Raw genomic sequence first — 26,289 nt, 5'->3', positions numbered from 1 at the left:
AAAAAAAATAAAACAAAGTTGGATCCTATGGGAAGAAACGTCTTGGTGTTATACAATTTCATAAAGATCACGCAAAAATAAAAAGAGATTTCTTGAGGTAACAAGTAATAGCTTGAACATTAGAGCGTTCACCGTCAATTCATTTAAGGTATTGGATATTGGGTTTCACTTAGCACGTGGTGAATGAAACTAAGATCATTAACACAAAAGTTGTGTAACCATAAACCTCAGTGGCAAGTGCTGAGAGTCTCAAGGGTTACGATTATGAAACGAAAGTATATGGAGAATAGTGTAGGTGGTTAAAGAACCGAAAGTACCTCTGCTATATAAAAATGACAAAGCAGACAACTCTTTGACTCAATATGAGAAGAGTAAGGTAGCTCATGACTTGAGTGATTTTGGCGGCCTGATTGGGAAGAAACGATTGGTGTTTATCGAATCATTAAGGCTTCACTCAGAGTCTTGGAGGCTTCGGTCTACATGCAGCAGCATGCTTCTAGGGACACCTAGCTAGTACAAAGATAAGTAAGTTATACCTGCCCCAACATCATTTAGTGTCACATCTTGAAACTAGGTAATAATTTAGAGATAAAACTAAAAACAAATAGAAATATTTTTGTAGTTTTGGATTTTTCTGAAAAATAATAAAAACAGAAAATAAAATATTTTTGGATTTTTGTAATTTCTGAAAAATAAAAACAGAAAATAAAATATTTTTGATTGTTATGAATTTTCAAAAAAAAAGATTAAAAAACAGAAAGGAAACTATTTTTGATTTTTATGAATAGAAACGAAGAAAAGATATAAACAATGTACAAATTATACAACCGAAACTTCACCTAAAAGTAGTGAAGCGAAATAGACCGAGCGTTCGGTTCATTTCGGTTCTGAAAAAATTCAGGAACCGAAATAGACCGAGCGTTCGCTCTATTTCGCATTCGGTTCATTTCGGTTCCCAAAAATTCAGGAGCCGAAATAGACCGAGCGTTAGCTCTATTTCGCTTGGATAAATTTTAATGAGGCGAAAGCGATTTCGGTACTGACTCAGCTTCCATCATTCCTAAGCCTTGTAAAATTTTGTTAAAGCTTGCTTCCGGTAAGGCTTTTGTAAAGATGTCAGCTAGTTGATCAGCGGTTCTAACAAAATGGATTTCGACATTACCATCCTCCACGTGATCCTTGATGAAATGATACCTCAGTGCGATATGTTTCGTTTTTTAGTGTTGCACTGGATTGTGACATATCCTTATTGCGCTTTCAGAGTCACAATACAAAGGGATTTTCTTCATGTTCAGGCCATAGTCTCTGAGTTGACTTTCTATCCATATGACGTGTGACGTACAAGACGCTGCAGCTATGTATTCGGCTTCGGCTGTGGAAAGAGACACACATGTTTGTTTCTTCGATTTCCAGCTGACGAGTTTACCCTCAAGAAACTTGTCACACCCCAAAACCGGAACGGCGGAATCGTTCAGGAGTGGAGGACGTCATGTTTAGTATCACGGGATATGTATATGGTAAGCAAGTAATGAACAACCATTTCATTTCGAAAGAAAGTGTTTACAATGTGTGTGTTCACAAAACATAGAATTAATACACAAATAACAAAACAAGACTTGAAGCTATAATGCTCCATCTTCTGAATCCCCAGTACGAGCACCTGTCTAATAGTCTCCTGAGAATACAAGTTATTTGAAAGAGTTGATCAGCAATTAAGCTGGTGAGTTCATAAGATTTTAGTGATGTGAGTAAGTTGTAAAGTGTTGTTGAAAATGTAGATGTAAAATGGTGTTGAAAATGTAGTTGTAACATGTAGTTGTAAAACGTTGTAAGTTGTACGTTCTGTTTTGAAAAGTTCGCCTGTTCCTCTAGAAAATCCTATATTTCCTACTTTGATGGAAGTTTAAGTAAAATGACACTACAACCCTTGCTATGGGTACTAAGCGGATACGAGTTATATAAGACTCAGAGTAAACAAACAATCGATTGTGCGCATCTGCCCTAAGCTCACAACCAAACGAGGAACAGAAATTAAGGCGGATAGCACACATCCCATTGGTTGTTAGATCATCGTCGTATATAACCCTAGTGTAAACACTTGTTACTCATGGAGTTAATTGTAATGGTTCCTTTATATCTAATGAAAAGTTCTTTAAGAAAAACCCATATTTCTTATAATAAAATGGTGACCACAGTGACTACTTTTATAATAGCTTAGTTTATACTGATATATATAATCCAATATCGGATAGAAAGTTAACTGGGTGAATCTGCCCTAAGCCCACAACCAAACAAGGAACAGGAAGTAAGGCGGAAGGCACACATCCAACTACCTATTGGGTATTAGTTTTATATATAAACATGGTGTATAAACTAAGGTATTATAGAGTTACTCACCTAAGGTCCTTTAAATTGTACTGGTTTAATAAAATGGATTAAACCCTTTACTAGGAAGTTTCTAGTTTTGTATACCAAAAGTACTGATTTTAGAAAGTATGTTTTGTACTAGAAAAACTATGCTTTGACTCTGTGTCCTATAACCTGGCCCATACCTGGTACCCTTATGATGACTTAATGTATACTAAGCATACATATATATATATAATCGGGTAGAAAATAGATTGGGTGAATTCGTTCCAAGCCCACAACCAAACAAGGAACAGGAAATGAAGCGGAGAGCACACATCCTATTACCTGTCGGACTCTATTGGTATATATATATATATATATATATATATATATATATATATATATATATATATATCTTGTGATGTATACATTAAGGAATCATAAGACTAGCATTATGGTCCTTTCTTTTAAACGTAGCCTTCTATCAAGGCATCTTCTGTTATGTGCTAGACTCGACTGTTCAGTTTGTCGATTGTAAAAATGTATATTTTCCCTAGTTTATAACTATCTTGACTCGAAAATAGTTTGAATTTGACTTTCAGGTGGTACTGTCACTTTATGAAAGTAATGGGAAATGTAAGTACACAGTTGTTGTTTATAATGACATGCGGATGTACTAATAACCTAAAAACATATTTGTTTTATTACGGTTATAATGTGAAGGCTAGAACCCCTACTAAACGCTCTCCATGTCAAGAGATTAAGGGAACCAAACGCGACCTCTGCAAATTCTTGCAAGCCGTGTAATTCACATTAAAGTATATGATCATGTATACCCAATATAACTATCACCTTTTTAAAACAATGAGTTAGTGATTCATTGGTACAATTAGATCCTGTATGTGTTCTCATGCTATAGCAACCTAACTTGTTTTTTTTGTACTGTATATCGTACGTTCTGTTTGTTTCTCGTAATTGTGTGTTCTCTCTGTATGGTATTGTTTGATTCTCTTCACTATATGTTCTGTATGGTATTGTTTGTTTCTCTCCACTGTGTGTTTGACTCATGTATGAACTGACTCTTTATGTGCTTCATTGTACTAGAAGTAATGAATAGCATTCTCCTAAACTATACCTATTATAGTTTACTAATGTTCTACTTGGACTGTTATTGAAAAGACTCATTTATCTACTAAGTTATGCTTGTACTTTAAAAACGGAGTTTTGTATAACTATAAAGTAACATAACTTTAAAAGAGTTTTTGAAATGTTTTGACAAGTTATAAGTGACATAAGTAACATTTTGAAAGATGTTTATAACAAACATTTACACAATTATCATTGTGTTCAACTTGTATCCCCACCCCCTTAAAACAGTTAAAAGATTCATTACGGGGTATGAACTCACCTGATGTGGGTGATTCAAACGGGTATGCGTGTAAGGATGAGAAGTTCCACGAATGAAGTCCCAAGACACAATAGGTCCTAAATGACATATAAGGACACATATTGACATGAATATAGTGTTTATAACAACTATATGAAAGAAAACACCTTCCGGGACTAGGAAACACTTTGACCAAGTGTTGGAGTCACATGTGATTCATCAAAGGAAAGTGAAATGGCACTAACATGAGTTTACGGTCCTAATGGGTTTACGGCCGTAAACCCATGGTAACTTCTACCATTTGGTGTTTTAAGGTCTAACAAGTCAAGGTTAAGCATACTATGATCAAGTCCAAGCCTTAGGAAGTAATTGTGGCACCATTGCACCACTTTATAGAGTTTACGGCCCATGGACCATTCCTCATGAGTTTACGGCCGTAAACTCATGGTCAGACTTGGCTAAGTGTTGGTTTGAAAGCTAGGGAAACTTTAAGGACTTTTGCTCTATACTTGTATGAGAAATACCACCTCAAATGAGGCTTTTGATGAGTTTACGGCCCAAAGGGGTTTACGGCCGTAAACTCATGGTCATTGTGCACTTGAGAGTAGTTTAAGGTCCTAATCTCATCCATGAAGGGTCCTGGGTCACTAGCTTTGCATCTTATAGGGTTTATGGCCAAAATGGCAACCTTAAAGGGGTTTACGGCCTTGGGAGATGGCTTGGCCGTAAACTCCTTTTGTCCTTGTGTTCTTGATGTTTTCAAGTCTCTAAGAATGGATACTAACTAGATTATAAGTATAAGGAAGAGTACTTACGGTCTAGAAGCTTGAAATGGTTGATATTGGCCAAGAACACTAGTATGTGTTCTTGGTGTTCTTGGTGTAACTTGAAGATCTAAGAAAATAGTGATTTCTATGGATGAAATCATGGAAGGATACTAGATTAAGTGATGTATCAACAAATCTAGGAAGAATACTTACTTATGTGAAGATCTTGGAAGGAAAACTTGATGATACTTGAGAGGATTTGAAGGGAAATCGGCCAAGGAAAGGAAAGAATGGGAAAAATGGCCAAGTATCATCTATATACCCTTGAGTTTACGGCCACATGAGTTTACGGCCGTAAACTCATGGTCTTGTGGCCGTGAACTCATTTAGATGAGGTTTAGGTTTGCTTTGCTACTCTGTGGTTCTAGCAGGTACTTTCTAACACTTAATCCTTAAGTGTATTAGGCTCAAAACTCCTTAGAATGACCTTTAACCCGGCTAGAACTCAACACTAATGAGTTTGACACTCAGTTGAGTTGATTGACTGGGTCTTAAAAGCAAAAATTTTCCGGGTTGTCACATCATCCCCCCGTTAGATGGAATTTCGTCCCGAAATTAGCTTTCTTAGCATTACTACTAGGGTTGCGCTCCTCTCATTAGCAGAATACTCACTCGTAGACTTGGCAACTTTGCCCTTCTGTTCATGATAGGATTCGTACTTGGTCCATCTATCATTACCTCGTATATACAAGTCGTATATAATTAGGGTTAGTAAGACGGTCGGATGTGCGACTTTGCCCCAGGTCCACAACCAAACAAGGAACAGGAGATAGGGCGGAAACACACATACTAAATCTGCGTAATCATAATCATACACCACCCTCGCGTATACACTAAATAGTGATAGGTGGGCTGTATTCGTCCATCTCCTCTGTGCTCGAACTGTTGGACGAGTGGTATTTCGTGACAGTCTGCGGACATCTGACGATAAGGCTTCGGAGGACAAAGTACTCTTCACACGAGTACTTCGGGGTTTAGAATATGAAAGATAAAATTGAGGTTTAGGTCGGACTTTCGATACTAATAACGAAAGTTTCGAGAACTTGCCGATCGAGGCGATAGAAACATATGAACTCAGTATGGTGAGGACCATGCCAACTCATGACGAATGAAAGCAACGGACTCTTTACTGAACAAAGTTTTGGTCAAATGAAAGAAACGTCTGATATACGACGATGTATCCCTTGTATGCTCGATATTGTACTCCTAGTATGTTCGAAAATGTACTCTTTGTAAATGTTCCCGTGTTTCCTGTTTTCTCTTGAAGTTAACACTCCTACGTATCGTATCGCTATGTGCGCATACATACAAACGAAAGTGCTCTAATAACTGGTGGGGATACTTTATATCATAATCCTCCTTGGTACCACTACAATCGCCTGCCATATACAAGTTATGAATATTTAAGATGAACCAGGCAGTCGACTGAGTAACTCTGCCTCAAATCCTCAACCAATTAAGGAATGGGGACCTAAGCGGAGTCACTCACTCTAAGTCTGCAACATCTTAGTTGTGCACAACCCTGATGTATATGGTAAGCCATAATAGCTTCTCTAAGGGATCTTTTAGTTCTCTTGAATACTGTGACCTATTTCAACATGTGAGTTATTATAATTACTTTTAGGTGTTATCCCCAAATTTTAATCTTATATGAATATAAATTAATTTTAAAAGCAATTACTATTTCGAAAACGTACCGCTACTCGTCGACGACTCCGGGGTAGATTCTCATGCGGTGATCATCAAAATGCATCCATCCGCGCCTGAGTTCCTTTTTATCGGGCAGTCCCTCTGAAAATGTCCAGTCTCACCACAACCATAGCAGGCTTGGTTTTCTTCAGCTCCGAGGACTTGGGAGATCGGTTGAGCCGATGCCCTGCAGAAACGGACTGTGTGTCCCTTTCTGTGGCAGTTCAGACACTGTATTTCCCGGCATACTCCGGTGTGGTGAAAGTTGCACTTTCCACACTTCGGGAGGGTTCCAGCATAGCGACTGGCAGGTGCTGAAGCAGTAGGCGTCGTAGCGGCGTACATACTACTCGCTCGTTGCTCTTGCGGGGTGTCTTGTGTTGTTCGCTTCTTCTTCCTCTTGTTCCCCGACTTCTGATTATAGTCCTCTTCCCTCGATGGCTCGGGAATAGGGACTTTTACACCATGGCGGACTCCATGGTCGATGAGTCGTTGAGCCAGGCGTTTAGCACTATTGAAAGTGGCTGGGTTAGAAGACAACACATTTCCTTGGGTCGGAGCAGTCAGACCCCAAATGTATCTTTCTATCTTCTTGCTCTCCGGGGTAACCATCTCGGGGCATAGAGCTGCTAGCTCGCTGAACCGGTCCGTGTAGGTCACTATGTCTGAGTCGACCATAGTGAGATCCCACAGCTCTTGTTCCAGCTTTTGAATTTCGCTTAACGGGCAGTATTCTTCCCGCATTAACTCTTTTAGGTTTTCCCAACCTATTGAGTTAGCCACTGATAGGGTCAGTGACTTAGCATGGTTGTTCCACCATGTTAGGGCCTTGCCAGAGAAGGTGCAGGCAGCAAACTTCACTTTGCTTCCTTCTGGGCATAAACAGATTTCGAAGATCGACTCTGTTTTCTCGAACCATTGCACGAGGGCAATGACTCCTTCAGTCCCATTAAAGGACAATGGCTGGCAATTGGTGAAGTCCTTGTAGGAGAACTCTCTCGAGCACACGAGGACCTCACCTCGAGTAGAATCAGTAGGCGTTCCACCTCCAATGGTACTGATGGAGTCATATTGAGCCATGGCTGTTGCCACAGCCGCAGCCACTGCAACGTTTATAGCTGCCATATCTATTTGCGAAGGAGGCGGCGTTGGAGTTATCGGAGTAGTGCGTCTGTTAGATCTGTGAGGAGGCATCTTTGCTAAAAGAATACAAAGATGAGACGGAATAAGTCTAAAGCAATGAACACAAGCCGAAAGCTGAAAAGACAAGGTTATCCTAGTTCTGGATGTATCGGGTCCTGACTTCCACAGGGTTCTAGAAACAATTCATAAAAGAGTCTATACCTAATAAACTCTATGAATTTGAAATAACTATCCTCGAATGAATATCTGTTTCCTAAATAACTGTTACCAGCAGCATGCAAGAAAATAATCTCAACATATAATGTGAGCAGTGTTTCCACTCGCTCAATAAATTAACCAGATTATTATTTATTAGTGTGACGTGTAAGACGTTTTGGTTACTTCGGCTGATCCCTCTTTGAAAACATCTCATGAACTTGTTCTTGTTCCTCCTGGACTCTTCTGTTGTCTACTATGAGGAAGTGGTTACATCTATCTGGACTTGTTGTGCGAGAATGAAAGTGACTAAAGAATCTATGAGCTTTCAGGTAACTTTATGGGGTGATCCTTACGAGGTCCTCCTATAATTGTACAATGTATACAAGTCTGTATATAATTTGAGATTAAATAGACTTTCGAATAAGTGATCCTACTCCGAAACTACACCCTTAAGAGGAATGGATAGTGAAGCATAGACCACAGATTCTAATTCTATAAGATCTTGATTATATATTAAAACTTTAGGAATATACCTTGCAAGATTATAGACCTATCCGTAAGGGTCTTTTAAGTTATCACATAGGTTATTTATATGGACTAAAATACTCCTATAGTATTTTAACGTAATGAACTTGGTATGTTCTAAACTCGTTATCGCGCTATCGTATCATAGAATATACCTATAGTATTCTAACTCTAAATGTACTTGTTCTGGTGTTCTCTTGACTGGTGTTCAGGTAAGTTTTAACACTGTTGCAACACCACATCATTCCCAAACACATGTCGGTCACATCTCGAATGAATATAGTTGATCAGGCTATATTGATCCTAGCTATGATTACATAACTGTTCAGGTTGACGACAGTGTCCAACCTTTAAATACTTTAGTTCTGTTCTCCTCGTGACACTAGTTCTATTATGTACATGTATAAGCAAGTAGGTATATTTTTATAACTTGTAGTTATACTCTAAAAATATATCATTATCCAGAGCACTTAAGCCCTATTGTATTTATAGTTGTATATCTTTTATCGGTTGATATACTTAGTTCACTATAAACAATGCTCTGATACCAATCTGTCACACCCCAAAACCGGAACGGCGGAATCGTTCAGGGGTGGAGGACGTCATGTTTAGTATCACGAGATATGTATATGGTAAGCAAGTAATGAACAACCATTTCATTTCGAAAGAAAGTGTTTACAATGTGTGTGTTCACAAAACATAGAATTCATACACAAATAACAAAACAAGACTTGAAGCTATAATGCTCCATCTTCTGAATCCCCAGTACGAGCACCTGTCTAATAGTCTCCTGAGAATACAAGTTATTTGAAAGAGTTGATCAGCAATTAAGTTGGTGAGTTCATAAGATTTTAGTGATGTGAGTAAGTTGTAAAGTGTTGTTGAAAATGTAGATGTAAAATGGTGTTGAAAATGTAGTTGTAACATGTAGTTGTAAAACGTTGTAAGTTGTACGTTCTGTTTTGAAAAGTTCGCCTGTTCCTCTAGAAAATCCTATATTTCCTACTTTGATGGAAGTTTAAGTAAAATGACACTACAACCCTTGCTATGGGTACTAAGCGGATACGAGTTATATAAGACTCAGAGTAAACAAACAATCGATTGTGCGCATCTGCCCTAAGCTCACAACCAAACGAGGAACAGAAATTAAGGCGGATAGCACACATCCCATTGGTTGTTAGATCATCGTCGTATATAACCCTAGTGTAAACACTTGTTACTCATGGAGTTAATTGTAATGGTTCCTTTATATCTAATGAAAAGTTCTTTAAGAAAAACCCATATTTCTTATAATAAAATGGTGACCACAGTGACTACTTTTATAATAGCTTAGTTTATACTGATATATATAATCCAATATCGGATAGAAAGTTAACTGGGTGAATCTGCCCTAAGCCCACAACCAAACAAGGAACAGGAAGTAAGGCGGAAGGCACACATCCAACTACCTATTGGGTATTAGTTTTATATATAAACATGGTGTATAAACTAAGGTATTATAGAGTTACTCACCTAAGGTCCTTTAAATTGTACTGGTTTAATAAAATGGATTAAACCCTTTACTAGGAAGTTTCTAGTTTTGTATACCAAAAGTACTGATTTTAGAAAGTATGTTTTGTACTAGAAAAACTATGCTTTGACTCTGTGTCCTATAACCTAGCCCATACCTGGTACCCTTATGATGACTTAATGTATACTAAGCATACATATATATATAATCGGGTAGAAAATAGATTGGGTGAATTCGTTCCAAGCCCACAACCAAACAAGGAACAGGAAATGAAGCGGAGAGCACACATCCTATTACCTGTCGGACTCTATTGGTATATATATATATATATATATATATATATATATATATATATATATATATATATATATCTTGTGATGTATACATTAAGGAATCATAAGACTAGCATTATGGTCCTTTCTTTTAAACGTAGCCTTCTATCAAGGCATCTTTTGTTATGTGCTAGACTCGACTGTTCAGTTTGTCGATTGTAAAAATGTATATTTTCCCTAGTTTATAACTATCTTGACTCGAAAATAGTTTGAATTTGACTTTCAGGTGGTACTGTCACTTTATGAAAGTAATGGGAAATGTAAGTACACAGTTGTTGTTTATAATGACATGCGGATGTACTAATAACCTAAAAACATATTTGTTTTATTACGGTTATAATGTGAAGGCTAGAACCCCTACTAAACGCTCTCCATCTCAAGAGATTAAGGGAACCAAACGCGACCTCTGCAAATTCTTGCAAGCCGTGTAATTCACATTAAAGTATATGATCATGTATACCCAATATAACTATCACCTTTTGTTTAAAACAATGAGTTAGTGATTCATTGGTATAATTAGATCATGTATGTGTTTTCATGCTATAGCAACCTAACTTGTTTGTTTTGTACTGTATATTGTACGTTCTGTTTGTTTCTCGTAATTGTGTGTTCTCTCTGTATGGTATTGTTTGATTCTCTTCACTATATGTTCTGTATGGTATTGTTTGTTTCTCTTCACTGTGTGTTTGACTCATGTATGAACTGACTCTTTGTGTGCTTCATTGTACTAGAAGTAATGAATAGCATTCTCCTAAACTATACCTATTATAGTTTACTAATGTTCTACTTGGACTGTTATTGAAAAGACTCATTTATCTACTAAGTTATGCTTGTACTTTAAAAACGGAGTTTTGTACAACTATAAAGTAACATAACTTTAAAAGAATTTTTGAAATGTTTTGACAACTTATAAGTGACATAAGTAACATTTTGAAAGATGTTTATAACAAACATTTACACAATTATCATTGTGTTCAACTTGTATTCCCCCCCCCCCCCTTAAAACAGTTAAAACAGTTAAAAGATTTATTACGGGGTATGAACTCACCTGATGTGGGTGATTCAAACGAGTATGCGTGTAAGGATGAGAAGTTCCACGAATGAAGTCCCAAGACACAATAGGTCCTAAATGACATATAAGGACACATATTGACATGAATATAGTGTTTATAACAACTATATGAAAGAAAACACCTTACGGGACTAGGAAACACTTTGACCAAGTGTTGGAATCACATGTGATTCATCAAAGGAAAGTGAAATGTCACTAACATGAGTTTACGGTCATGGGTTTACGATCCTAATGGGTTTACGGCCGTAAACCCATGGTAACTTCTACCATTTGGTGTTTTAAGGTCTAACAAGTCAAGGTTAAGCATACTATGATCAAGTCCAAGCCTTAGGAAGTAATTGTGGCACCATTGCACCACTTTATAGAGTTTACGGCCCATGGACCATTCCTCATGAGTTTACGGCCGTAAACTCATGGCCAGACTTGGCTAAGTGTTGGTTTGAAAGCTAGGGAAACTTTAAGGACTTTTGCTCTATACTTGTATGAGAAAGACCACCTCAAATGAGGCTTTTGATGAGTTTACGGCCCAAAGGGGTTTACGGCCGTAAACTCATGGTCATTGTGCACTTGAGAGTAGTTTAAGGTCCTAATCTCATCCATGAAGGGTCCTGGGTCACTAGTTTTTCATCTTATAGGGTTTATGGCCAAAATGGCAACCTTAAAGGGGTTTACGGCCTTGGGAGATGGCTTGGCCGTAAACTCTTTTTGTCCTTGTGTTCTTGATGTTTTCAAGTCTCTAAGCATGGATACTAACTAGATAACAAGTATAAGGAAGAGTACTTACGATCTAGAAGCTTGAAATGGTTGATATTGGCCAACAACACTAGTGTGTCTTCTTGGTGTTCTTGGTGTAACTTGAAGATCTAAGAAAAGAGTGATTTCTATGGATGAAATCATGGAAGGATACTAGATTAAGTGATGTATCAACAAATCTAGGAAGAATACTTACTTACGTGAAGATCTTGGAAGGAAAACTTGATGATACTTGAGAGGATTTGAAGGGAAATCGGCCAAGGAAAGGAAAGAATGGGAAAAATGGCCAAGTATCATCTATATACCCTTGAGTTTACGGCCACATGAGTTTACGGCCGTAAACTCATGGTCTTGTGGCCGTGAGCTCATTTAGATGAGGTTTAGGTTTGCTTTGCTACTCTGTGGTTCTAGCAGGTACTTTCTAACACTTAATCCTTAAGTGTATTAGGCTCAAAACTCCTTAGAATGACCTTTAACCGGGCTAGAACTCAACACTAATGAGTTTGACACTCAGTTGAGTTGATTGACTGGGTCTTAAAAGCAAAAATTTTCTGGGTTGTCACAAAACTGACACCCGCCAGTTGTGCTCTTTCGGTCCAGTCCACATCCACCTAGATTGGCATCAGAGAATGCTTGTACGAAGAATCCCGATTTCGCCGGGTACCACAGACCGAGAGATGAGGTTCGCTTCAGATATCGGAAAATATTTTTCACAGCTATCATGTGAGGTTCGCGTGGATTAGCTTGAAACCTGGCACAATAACAGACAGAAAACATTATGTATGGTCGACTAGCTGTTAGATACATTAAAGAACCTATCATTTGGCGATAGAGGGTCATGTCAACAGCTGGTTTTTCCAGAAAAGGTGTTAACTTCGTGCCAAACGCCATAGGAACCTTCACTTTTGATTCTCCCATCATTCCAAACTTGGCTAGTAAGGTCTTGGTGTAGGCCTCTTGATTAATAAAAATGCCTTCGGGTCCCTGTCTAATATTCAAGCCAAGGAAAAAGTTAATTGGACCCATTGAGCTCATCTCAAACTTAGTCCCCATCAACTTCCCGAATTCAGCTGTGAGGCTGGGATTCGTGGAACCGAAGATGATATCATCGACATAAATTTGGACGATCATAAGGTGGTTACCTTCTTTCTTACGAAAGAAGGTTGGGTCAACCGAACCTTGTTTAAACTTAGACATTTTTAGAAATCGAGTAAGTGTTTCATACCATGCCCTAGGAGCTTGCTTCAGACCATAGACCGCCTTGTACATAATATAGCAATGATCTGGATACTTTTCGTTCACAAAACCAGGTGGTTGTTCTATGTACACCGTCTCTTATAATTCTCCATTTAAGAATGCACACTTGACATCCATTTGGAAAACTTCAAAGTCTTTGTGAGCAGCGTATGCCAGAAAGATCCAAACTGATTCTAGCCTTGCTACAGGAGCGAAGGTTTCTTCGTAATCTATCCCTTCTTCCTGATAATATCCCTTGACCACCAGCCTTGCCTTGTTGCGAATTACATTTCCATCTTTTTCCATCTTGTTTCTGAAAACACACTTCAATCCAACCACAGATGCATCCTTTGGTGTAGGAATCAGTCTCCATACTTTGTTTCGCTCAAATTCATTGAGTTCGTCTTGCATTGCTTGTACCCAATCAGAGTGATTGAGTGTAGTGTTAATAGTCTTTGGTTCAACTTTGGAGACAAACGAATTAAACATGCAAAATTCCACTTGAGAGAACAATGCAATTTGTTTCGCTTTCATTTGAGAACATGTGAGAACTCTTTCCGATGATTCACCAATGATTTGGGTTTTTGGATGATCTTTTGTCCATTTGGTGAGGGGAGGGTAATTTGGATCATAGGAGGGATCCAGATCAACATTTACTTCTTCTTCGAATTCTGACTGTGTATCATCATTTTCATTATTGACATTCTCCCCCTCGAATGATGAAACAGTTTCGGCTTCAGGCTCAGAATTCTCCCCCTCGATTGGACGTTCAGTGTGTATGGTGGTTGATGGATTCTTGCTCTCCCCCTGGATAGTAGAATGGGAAGATTCACTGGCTTTTGAGATTTTTCAGATTCTTGAGATCCACTGGAACTGGAAGGTTTGCTTTCCATGATTTTCGCAGCTTCGTCAATTACCTTCTTCAGATTATCTACTTCGTTGTCAGCCGCTTTCGCTTCAGAGAGAATAGCTTTCTCCGGTTCATCAAAGAGCTTCACATATTCTTCAAATAAGTTGGAAATGGGAATCAAGACTTGACCGGTTTGAGGAAAGATTTCATTCATTGGTTCTTTGCTCGATGTGAGTTTCTTCACGTAGTTATCATCAAACGACACGTAATATGTTTCTTCGATTTTCTTTGATCGTTTATTCAGAACTCTGTATGATTTTGAAGTAAGCGAATACCCAAGAAAAATTCCTTCGTCTGCCTTCACATCAAACTTGTTTCGGTTCTCTTTAGAATTGAATATAAAGCATCTCGAACCGAACACATGGAAAAACTTGACGTTAGGCTTGCGGTTGTTCAGGATTTCATAAGGAGTTATTGTGAATCGCTAGTTGAGTATAGATCGGTTCTGGGTGTAGCAAGCAGCGGCAATAGCATCAGCCCAGAAATACAGGGGCAATGAAGCGAAGCTGAGCATGGTTCGAGCTGCTTCACACAACGATCGGTTTCGCCTTTCAACGACCCCATTTTGTTGTGGAGTATAGGGAGCATAGAAATTGTGAGACACTCCCTTTTCAACAAGGAATTCTTCAAACACTTGATTTTTGAATTCCAACCCATTGTCGCTGCGAATGTTTCTAACCACCTTTCTTAGTTGAAGCTCTACTTGATTTATGAAGACTTTGAGCTTAAGCGTTGCTTCTGATTTCTGTTTAAGAAAGAAAACCCAGGTGAACTGAGAAAAATCATCAACTATGACAAGTATATATTTGTTACTACCGATGCTTTCAATAGCCGAAGGTCCACACAGATCAATATGTAGGAGCTCAAGTGGTTCGATGATCTTTGTGTTAACACGAGTTGGATGACTTTTCCTGCTTTGCTTTCCCATTTCACATGCAGCACACAAATGTTCTTTGTCAAACTTGAGAAGTGGAAATCCTCGCACATGATCACCAAGAACAAGCTTGTTGATGTCTTTGAAGTTGAGGTGCGAGAGCCTTCGGTGCCATAGCCAACTTTCGTTAGAATGTGCTTTCGTTAGTAGGCATATAGATGGCTTCCCTGGTATCGAATTAAGATTCAGTGGATACATTTCTCCTTTTCTTTGAGATTTCAGCAGAACATTCTTGGTCTTCTTTTCTATTATTTCTGACCCTTCATCATCGAACGAAACCTTCAGTCTTGTTCCTACCACCAGTTGCGAGACACTGATGAGATTGTGTTGTAAGCCTTCTACATATTCCACCTTTCTGATCGATAAATCTCCATTTGTGATCATTACATAGCCTTTTATTGTGCCAAACGAGTTGTTTCCATACTTGACACATCCACCATCCTTCAGAGCCCGAAACTCCCGTAGCTCTTCCCTTCTCCCTGTCATGTGATGTGAGCAGCCACTGTCAATATACCATTCATCATCGAATTGCTCGTCACGAATAACCTACAAAAATTAAGCAGATTTAGGAACCCAAAGTTTCTTGGGTCCTTGGGAGCCTTTTACTGAACAGGGAATTGTAAGAAAAGAATCAACCAAAAAGGTTCGTTTTATTAAGGTGGTTTCATCTTTTCTTTTAATTGTGAAAACTTTGATTTTGTTAGCTTGTGTTTCTTTAACTTTAGACTTTGGAATTGTGTTCTTTTTGTTCATAAACTTTTGGTTCTCTTTCCTAAAGTTAGCAGACGTTTTCGTTGTCTTCTTTTCATCTTCCAAGACAAGCTTCCCTTTTCCCTTTATATCCACTTTTGGATTTTGCTTTGAGTGAGAGGGATGAGTTTTAGGAGCGAAATCTAGCTTTGGGTTCTTTCTATCTGATGATGAAGAAGCGAAACCACTCTTTTGGTTTCGCTTGCTTTCATCTTGGGAGCCGAAACTACTCTTTCGGTTCGCTTGACTGCAGGAGTGGCATTGAGTACAAGGAGAAGAGTTTCGCTTTGACTTTGCTTCTTCGGTAAGGAGTGAAGATTTGTCTGAGTAAACATAATTAGGGTTTTGGGACTTCCAAAACTGCTTCCTTTCAGTGAGATTCTTTTTATATCTCCTATTACGTTGATGTTTCTTCTCTGACCATTGCTTTGGAGTTTTATGGATATTAGCCTTGGGTTTAGGTCTTGCAGCATGAGTTTCGCTCTTTAGCGAGGAGGTTTCGCTTGTCGCCTTGACTAGTTCTCTTGGAATCTTTTTGGTACCACTTGTGCTTGGCACATCAAAATGTGTGGGCTTGTTGAGTGGTTTTGCCACATATCTGCCTTTGACCCTCCATGATGTTTTCTCAGACAGACCAACCGTTTCATCAGCATTGTCGATTGGGGCTGACCAGAAATGCTCCTCACAGCCGTCAGCATTGTCCTCGTTTACTATAGCTGTCAGCTCGACTGTTTGCTGCTGTGTGACTCCTGTAACTACATAAACCTGATTTGGTGTGGTTTGAACTTTTTGATATACAACATCCTTTTCTTTCAGAATTTTGGACTTATGTTGGGATAAACGAGCGAACTCAACAGAATTTTCAGAAATGAGATTTTTGACAGGTTTGGGTTCGCTTTTGACAAATTCAGAACAGTCCACCTCATCCTCTACAGATATTTCACTCATGTCATCATCCTCATTAAATTCAGAAGTATTTTCAACATCAATTTTGTTTTCCGAACTTAACTTGGCATTCAATAAGTCAAACTTCTGCATGGTTTCAGTTTTATTTTTCAATTTGTCATTTTCGTCCAAAAGGTTCTTACGCATGTCCTTATGGTCTTTGGACTTGATGAAGGACTCTATTTTGTCAAGGCCAATTCTGTATGCTGGAGAAATTTCATCCGAAGAAACAAAGGCTTCACAGTTATATACATCAGCATCAATTTCATCCTCCTCAAATTCAAGGAAGGGCAGAATCATTCTATGAATTTTCTTGCCTATTTCACAATTCAGATGCAATTGAGTAATATTCGAATATAGACGTTTAGCAATTAAACAAAAAAAATCTCTGTTTTAAAAGCTTTAAATTATCCCTTTGCAAATAAATTGTCTCATCCTTAAACCTGACTAACTCGATCTCCTTTTGCTCTATCCACATCCGTCTCTCCTCACTCTTCGAAGACACCCTGCTAAGTTGATCAGTTAGGTTAGAGTTTGTTAAGAGATTCTGTATTAAACTACCACTTAAACTTGAAAACATAGATTTTAATTCGTTCAGTTCTTTTTCATAGTTTGTGACAGGGATTTTTAACGATTCAAGAATAGATTGTACCTTCTTGATCAACTGGTCGCATTCGTTGATCTGCTCGCCAACAGGTTTGGCAGCGAAGCATCTGTCTTCTCACTCCCTTGCTTCATCACAACCTCCGTCAGTAGTATAGCCTCTCATCTGTGACACTCCAGTAGTCACCATCAAGCACTTTCCTGCACTTTCGGTTTCAGCTTCTTTCGCAATGAAAGCCCTGCCATGTGTGGGTTTACGAACTTCTTCGTCCTCAAAGTCTGTAGACCAGACTTCCACACCACCAAACTCATCATCCACGAGATTTTCCTGCACAATTAAAGCATTCATAGTGTTGTTAGCAGCAACTTTCTTCTTCTTTAATTCTTCTATCTTTCGCAGGTAGTAGGCCTCATCATCTTCATTCTCGCTCTTTTCTGACATCTTTCTCAAGACACAATCTTTGGCAAAGTGATTTTTGCCTTTGCAGAAGTGACACTCAAACCCAGAGTCACCAACTAGCTTACTGTCCTTCTTCGGTTCTTCATGCTGAGGAGAGTTTTTCAGTTCCTCCTTTGCTTTATCCGAACTATAGCTTCCTTGCCAGTTTCGGTTCTTTGAGGTAGGAAACTTTCTACACATGAACTTCTTTGGATTAGAGACCATCAAAGCATATTCTTCATTGGTTAGATCAAATTCTGACAGATCTAGGTCTTCTTCTTCTTCAGCCACGTTCTTTCCTTTTGATATGAGAGCTAAAGATCCCATGCTTGAAACCACATTCGTTTCTTTGGTCACTGCACTTTCGTGTGATTTTAGAATCCCCACTAACTTTGCCAAGGAGTAATTTTTGAATTGTTCATGAGCCTTTACTATAGACACCACCGCCATCCATTCGGTTCTTAGGCCATTCATGAATGTGATCTTTTGGTCAATTACCTTCCTTTCTATGCCATGCTTTATCATTTTGATGAGAAGATGATTGAAATGATCAAAGGCTTGAATGAGCTTCTCTTCTGGTTTTTGCTTGAAGTCTCCAAACTCTGAGAGAAGTAAAGTTTGGATAGAATGCTCAAGATCCTCATCTGTGGAATATAACTCCTTCAATCTAACCCATATCTCGTGTGTCGTCGAGCATGAACTGACCAGCCGGAATGTGTCAGATTGTAGCGCGAATCTGATCATTCTTAGTGCTTTAATGTTGCTCACAATCTTTTCCTTCTCGTCTTGAGGAACATCCTTTACATCAACCACGAGTTGGTTGTACTCCTTTTGCGTCTTGATTGTTCTGTTTGTGCCAGAGTGAAAAAACGGACCTACATATATCGCTTCCCAGATTAAGTATCCATTATCTTCTGAACCAATCACATAGTCTTCAAAGTGATGCGTCCAGACTTCATAATCTTGAGTATATAGGATAGGAATCCAGGTGGTTGATCCGATACTGTTGGAGATGTTGATTGGGTTTGTTTGTGAATCGTCAAGAGACATGATGATTTTGTTTTGAAACTTGTTCAAGATCAGACTAGTAAACAAAGTTAGGGTATGATCGAAGTCCAAGAACAATGTCAATGAAGAATAACGGTTCCAGTAGAAAATGATAATAGCGGAAAACCCTAAAACCTTCTTCAACAGAAGAGATGTGTATGGATTACACAGTCTCCTGCTCTGATACCAATTGATGAGTTGAAAACTCTTTAGATCGATTAGATCTTTAACGGGTAAATCAATAAGAATAATAAACAGTGGAACACTCAATGAATCAATCCGTATGTCGAATGATTAAAATATAGTCACACCTCAGAAGAGCTCGGTTAAGAACTTCCTTTGTAGAGGTGTGTTGGGGTTTACAGTACAATCAATACAATAATAATGAAAGCGTTAGTGACAAGGATGCATGCATGCACCTTATATACTAAACCCTAGAAAGATAAACACGGTTAGACAGGCCCAAACCGAGAGTACATAATGCACCGAACATCTAAGGCCCAATGGCGCAATCCTTTAAACCCAACACACCTCCTCAATCTGATACACCTAAGTCTCACTAAACCTCACTACTAACCCACTGAAACATATCCTAGGCTTTCCCAGGTTCCCGAACCCACCCAGTCCTCAGCTGCTGAAAGATTCCCAGTAATGCCAACTAGCTACCTCATGAATATAGCCACATGCAACAGAGATCAGATAATCCTTCGAGTAAAATATCCATGCCTATAACGGTTGGACTCAAACAAGAGTTGCGCAATATGGTCAAGTCCATCACTCTGGGATTATCCGGCATGTGTCCCATGTGACTTAGCATATTCACTTAGTAGCTAACTCACATCACTAAGATTCCCACAAAGCACAAAGAAAACAACATTCAGACAATGGAAAATCTAACCATCATACTTCAATCAAACCATTATATCCTCTAATCAGGAATCTGTACATGCAATTCAAAGGCTTATACAATCAGGCATAACCTAAACAGGCTATCCTATCACTGACTGATCAGTACTAGCATGCAAGTCTACAAGCACATACAATAGGCATATAAGGCATCCTCCTAGATCCTCATCCCTAATCTAGCATGCAGTTCTCATAATCATATCATAACATAACATATCATAGCATGTATGGGTATCTTGGGGAAACTTACTTGAGCTCGGCCGGTCGCACGCATCAAACATCTTATTCTTTTTCAAAGTAACTTTTTCTCTTTTCAAATTCTTTTCAAACTTCTTTTTATAAAATGATTTTACTTTTGAAAATTTTCATACCAAGTCCTTAGTTTGAGTTCAGACACACCCGAGAGTGTGCCCAAATCCCTCAAACCAAGGCTCTGATACTAACTTGTAACATCCCAAAATTCAAGACCAAAAATTTCGCTTTTAGTTTGACAATTCATAAACCAACAGTATAAAAACATCCATACTATCATCATGTGTCAGGACCAGAGTGTCAATAATCAAAACACATTGTCATAAAATAATATCAAAGTGTAATCCCAAAGATCTCATGTGCGGAAAATCATAGTGTGATGCACTGCGATCGATCCGGCTCCTTTCCTTTTAAAAACGAAGTACCTGAAACCAAAACTGAAAACCGTAAGCACGAAGCTTAGTGAGTTCCCCCATCATACCACATACCATACAACATCATACTGTCAGGCATATTTGGGTGCCCGACCTACCCCTTCGGTCTCTTTCAATGGTAACCGAGAACTAACCTCCCATTTGGTATCTTTCAACCGGTAACCGGGAGCTGACCTCCCCTTCGATATCTTTCAACTGGTAATCGGGAGCTAACCTCCCTTTCGGTATCTTTCAACCGGTAACCGGGGACTATTTCACCCATACCAATACCACATAATAACACAACATAAACATATTGCTAGGCATGCATGGGTTTTGACGACCCCATCGGTATCTTTCAACCGGTATCCGGGGACTATTTCACCCCTACTACTACTAACATGTATCACATAGCATCCTAGCACACAAACATAGCAGTTAATGACATACTAGATAATTATCACAGAGACAATCATCTAACAAACAACTCCTACTAGTGGGCCGACATTGTGGCCTTAAACTCACTTCTACCGGAAGGTAACTCACCTCGCACTGCTGAAGTCCCGTAGACAAAACTCTAGTTGCTGGATGACAGGTTCTCGAACTGCCAATCATCAAAATAACACCCAATCAGTAATTGGGTTCCAATACATATCGATAATTCCATGCTTGGGGTAAAAGACTACTTTACCCCCATCTTAGGTTGATTCAAACTCAAGGCCCAATCCAAAGGCCCAAAAGTCCAACTATGAATCAAAGCCCAACATATGGCCCAATTTTCCAAATTGGGCCCAAACCTTTATATGGTCTTATTCTAAGGCCCAACCAATTTGTCCAGTCCAAACATTTGGCATTTCTAATGGCCCAATATCTCATAATCATAAAGGCCCAATTATAGCCCACCTATGGCCTAAATTTCCAAATTGGGCCCAATCCTTCACATGGGCCTTACCCTAAATCCCATCCATAATTCTTAGTCCATATGATTGTTCTTGGATGGCCCATAAATAGCCCAATCACTAAAGCTCAATAGAAAGGCCCAACTTAAGGCCCAAGTGAAATTAGGGTTTTCACATAAAATGACGATTAGGGTTAAGTGTTTCTCACTTAACCCATTAACGACTTAATCCATTAATGTCACACCCCCAAACCAAGGATGGCGGAAACGTCTGGGGGTGGCGGACTTCATGTATAGTATCATAACAACGAGTATAATAGTGACCAAAGCAAATACAACCATCATAATATAATTGAAAAAGTTACACCATAGTATGAGTTTACATATCCCAAAATCAATTACACTAAGATGACAAAAAGAACTGTTTGACGATTTAACGTCTCATCCTCAAAAGCTGTTGATTTCCTGTTTCACTGATTTCCTGAGAATACAAGTAATTTCGAAAAAGTGTCAACAATTAAGTTGGTGAGTTCATAAGCTTTTGGATGTAGAATTTGAAAACCCTGGTTACTACCAGTATGTTTAGTAGTTTCTGTTTGAAATAAAACCGAGTATTGTATCCCGAGTTTGAAAGCCTTTGTTTGTAAATGTAATGTATACTTCAACAAGATCCAATGTTTTCCTTATAAAATGTTATGTAGTCTTAAATCCCAAGACTGAATGTATGCGTATGAGTTGTACTTGTAACGTGTTTGTAATTCTAATGAATACCCAAGAAAATCCAATATTTTCCTTAAAAAATGTTATGTAGTCTTAAATCTCAAGACCGAGTGTAAGAGTGTGTTTTGTACTTGTAACGTGTTTGTATGCAGTTTCAAAATAGATAAAACCCCCTTTTAAAGTAGAAATTCTCGTATACTATATGTGTTGTTATCTCCCTATGTGAGTCACTATAACCATACTATAACAGAGATGCCTGCTGTGATGTTCTTCAGGCGTCGGAATCGAAATGACATTTGTCACCCCCGACCGGCCGATCGGGCTGTCGTAAGCAGCATGGGTGTGGGTTGTCAATCCCAATATAGATCTATACACAATTATCACGCTCTCCCTACAAGATATTCTGTTATAACTATTCAGGAATTTTAACCCGTACTCTAAGAGTACAATGAAGACGAGTCTCACAATTTACGATAACTAGTTTACGTGTAGTATGCGAGTAAAACCTTTTCTGTGGTGAAATTGAAACCCCTTTCCGTGCGGTATGTTTAAAATGTGAAATCCCTAAACTATACCCTTTACAATTTATTGTGTAGTAAATGAAAAACCCATTTGTATTGAGCGTAAAACCCTTTTCATGTAGTATGCTTGTATTGTAAAATCCATAAACTATACTTATTATAGTTTATTTTAGTTATTAGAAGAGTTTGAAATCCTTATCATAAATGACACATTTTCTGGTTATGATGTTAAACTAACAAGAAATACATTCATCATTTGGAAACTTATTGTTATACTCTTTGCTCAACATGTTACAAAGTGTAGTAAATATTGTAAGCTGTTTAACTAGTTTTTAACTTTTCTGCATTATTTTAGAAAAATCACAGAAAAATCATACGAAGTCGAAAATTGAATCCGTAAACTCTGGGAGTTTAGAAAATGTATCTAGTTTGTTCATAATCTTTATTATGATTTTTAGAAGTCTCTAACTTGTGTAAAAATGTTCATTTTCACAGACTGGTCCGAATTCGTTTCTGAAATGATAGGCAGTTTTGTAAAAATCGCCATAAATTGTAGAAAAATCGTATGGAGATTTGCAAGTAGTCATTAGAAAGGTATAAACTTGAAATATTTTCATATTAAACAGTTTTGAAATATATTAAGCTCAAGATGTTCAAAATAGTCCGTGAATGGAACTAATAGGTTTCCAAGTCAAGAACACTTGGGAGGTGCTTGAAGATTTGAAGATCCTAGGCACAAATATGACGATATTTGTATAAGAGATCCATGATTTGAGTGAAGGAGTGTAGAGTATTCAAGAGTAGGATGAAGATACTTACCAAGAGTGGAGGAGAATGCTCAAGAACAACCTTGGAGTCTCGAGCTTTTAGAGAGAGAAAGTGAGAGAGAGGTGTTTGCTTTTTGGTGAGAGAGTGAGTAAAGTGGAAGAAGAGATGAGGGTTTTCCAGCCTTTGATCAAGATATCTTGCTGGAGGGGAGTGTGAGAGGACAAATAGTTGACTAGGTAGAGATGAATAGTGACTGGGGGTTGTCATAAAGTGGGTATGGGAGGTAGCTTGTGTCATTACCTTATGGGAAAGTCAACACTCCAAATCAATATCTTGCACAAAATATATTATTCTTAGATAAAGATTTTCCCTAAAATGTGATTAAAATATGAATATGTAGGGTCTTATATGTCAAAATATGAGTTTGGGTGAAAATCCCACGTTGAAATCATGATAAACGAGCTTAAAACGCGAAAGTACTCGAAAATCGGGATCAAGAGGCGAACCTGCGACGTCTGAGGTGAGGGTTCGGTCCTTGGAGCTCAAAACCGAAGGTAGATTCGGTCCTAAGGACTTGCACGCGAACTTGGTCAAGGAGGGAACCGAAGGCGGATTGGAAGCGAAATGGACCGAAATGGACCGAGAGCAGGCGGAGCTTCGGTCCGAAGGGACTTGATCCGAACCGAAAGTGAGTTCGGTCCTAAAAGGGGAGTTCGGTTCTAAGAGGTTTCGGGTCTAGGAGGCTTCGGTTCTTTAAGGGAGATTCGGTTCCTAATAGGTTTCGGTTCCTTAAGGGAGGTTCGGTTCCTATGGGGTTTCGGTCCTTTAGGGCTGTTTTTCCATTAATCTTCCCGTTTCGAGTTGTTTTTTACTAAATTAGGGGTCGGGATGCCCCGAGTGATTATAAAAAGTTGAAAGAGATTTAGAGAGATATTTGGAAGAGATTTAGATAGAGTGAGAGAGATTTAGAGAGACTTTGTTTGTGACCTTTTGTGAGTGTTTAACTTCGAAATGCAAGGTTTGTAAACCCGATTAAGCCTCGTTATGTGTGTTATACGCTCCCGTAAGGTATGTATTAATGTTTTATCGAGTAGTTCCATCACTTACCCTGATTAGGGTTTAGATTTTCTGAACACGTGCCAACTCTAAGTGATACTTTGCATTAGGATGGTGTGTTGTACAATAGTAAACATAATGTAAACCCTAATATACAAGGGTTAATTGAGTTGGCCGGTTTGACTTGTTGACTTTCTTTGACTTTGACTTGACCTAAATGTGACGGTTGTCACAATTAATTCCATCACTCTACTAGAAAAATCATATGGTGTGGTCGGGCTTAATACATAATCCAATTCCAATGACCGAAAATGCGGGTCTGGATAAGTCCAAGCCCATAATTCCAAAATTACGGTTTTCTAAACCCTAATTAGGGTTTCCAACCCAATCATAGCCCAATAGGCCCAAAACTAAGTACCTAGATTCATTAGGGTTTCATTAGGCCCATTAGGGTTTCATTAGGCCCATTACGGTTTCGTTAGTCAGGCACCACCCACTACCACCTCGGGTAGTGGTGGTCAACGGCGGCTCACGGTGGTGGTTATGGTTTCTAGTCTATTTTTGTCCAAGCATCCAAAAAGAAACTAAACGCAAGCAAAAGCACACCGCCACCCAACATGGCGGTTAGTGGCGGCAGCAGGCGGCAGCCACCACCTCACGGTGGTGGTTATGAGTTTCTTTTCATTATTCTACTTTCTAATTACATTTTACAATGCTTTAACCCAAAAAATAATAAACACACACGACCACCTTGTGGTGGCCGGCGGTGGGGCATGGCGGCAGCCACCACCTCACAGTGGTGGTGGATCCTCTTCCAATTCTGGCCAAGCAAACACATACCCACACGACCTACACTGAAACACACCCAACGATACATACACACACGCGTGCCCGAAACAGTAACACCATTATCCACCTAGCGGCGTACGGCGGTGGCAGTGACCTGAGCTTGCAAACGGCAGCAGCGCTAGCGGCCGGCGGCAGTCATGACGATTGGCAACAGCTCGTGGCGAAATAGCCGCATGGAGGCGACGGCAACATCGAAACCCAACAGCAGACGGTTCAACTGGTCCCTCCCACGACCACAGTATCGGTTCTAACTCTCGCCTTCATCGGCGAAGAGAGTAGTGGTGGTGGCGCGTCGGCAGGAAGAAGGAGGAGAAATGGAAACGATCGGAACAGCCGCAACGACAGCCACACACTCCGTTGTGGCTCCATCCTCAACATAAGCGACGCGGCGGCAGGTGAAGATGAGAACCCATCTTCGTCGTCGGCGGTGCAGCAACGGAAGCAACCGAACGGTGGCGACCCTTCGTCTTCGATGGCGACAATGGTATGTCGTGGTCTTGGTTTATTGGGACAGCAAGGGGTCAGGTGGTGGCGGCTGGACGATGGAGGAAGGAAAGGTGGCGGATGAGCATCAATTAGGGTTAGGGTTGGACGGGTGCATGTGGGTTATGAGGCATAAATATGGAGGTTGACGAGGGTGACGGGTTCACCCGTATCCCATACAATGTCATATGGTTTTTGCACTTCCAGCCCCTCCTCCTATTATTCTTATCAAAACAAATCCTTAATTTACCATTTAAACCCTGCCTTCTGAAAACTCTTACAAATCAAGTCCGAAATTTTACCAAGCAGCCCCTGCTTGACAAATTCTTTTCAACTTTGGTACATAATTTACCCTTTTAGCCCCAGCCATCAAAAATCCTTTCATGTTAAATCGAAATGATATCAAACACCCCCTGTCTTCTAAAAATCTTTACAAAATAAACCCCGGAACTTACACTTTTAACCCCCAACTTTTAAAACTGTGATAGTTAACTCCTCGAGACCAACCCTTGATATATAATTATTGATTTTAGGGATACTATTCGTTCATTAATTTGTTTATTTATTTATTTAATAAACGGGGTGTTAGAACTCTCCCCCACTTAAATTAGATTTCGTCCTCGAAATCATTCCTTACCATTCCTTACACGCCCAACCACCCAAGTAACATGGCCACAATCCTGGGCAAACCCTAGCCTCCCCAGGGTAACCGTGACCAACCTTCACAAGGCTTTAAAATCCGCAGATGAGCGAATTCCTTGCACAAAATCACGT

Source organism: Lactuca virosa, chromosome 9, assembly GCF_052849685.1.
Source record: "Lactuca virosa cultivar CGN04683 chromosome 9, Lactuca_virosa_CGN04683_v6, whole genome shotgun sequence".
NCBI classification, from domain to species: domain Eukaryota; kingdom Viridiplantae; phylum Streptophyta; class Magnoliopsida; order Asterales; family Asteraceae; genus Lactuca; species Lactuca virosa.
Note: the sequence above shows the minus strand (reverse complement) of the source record.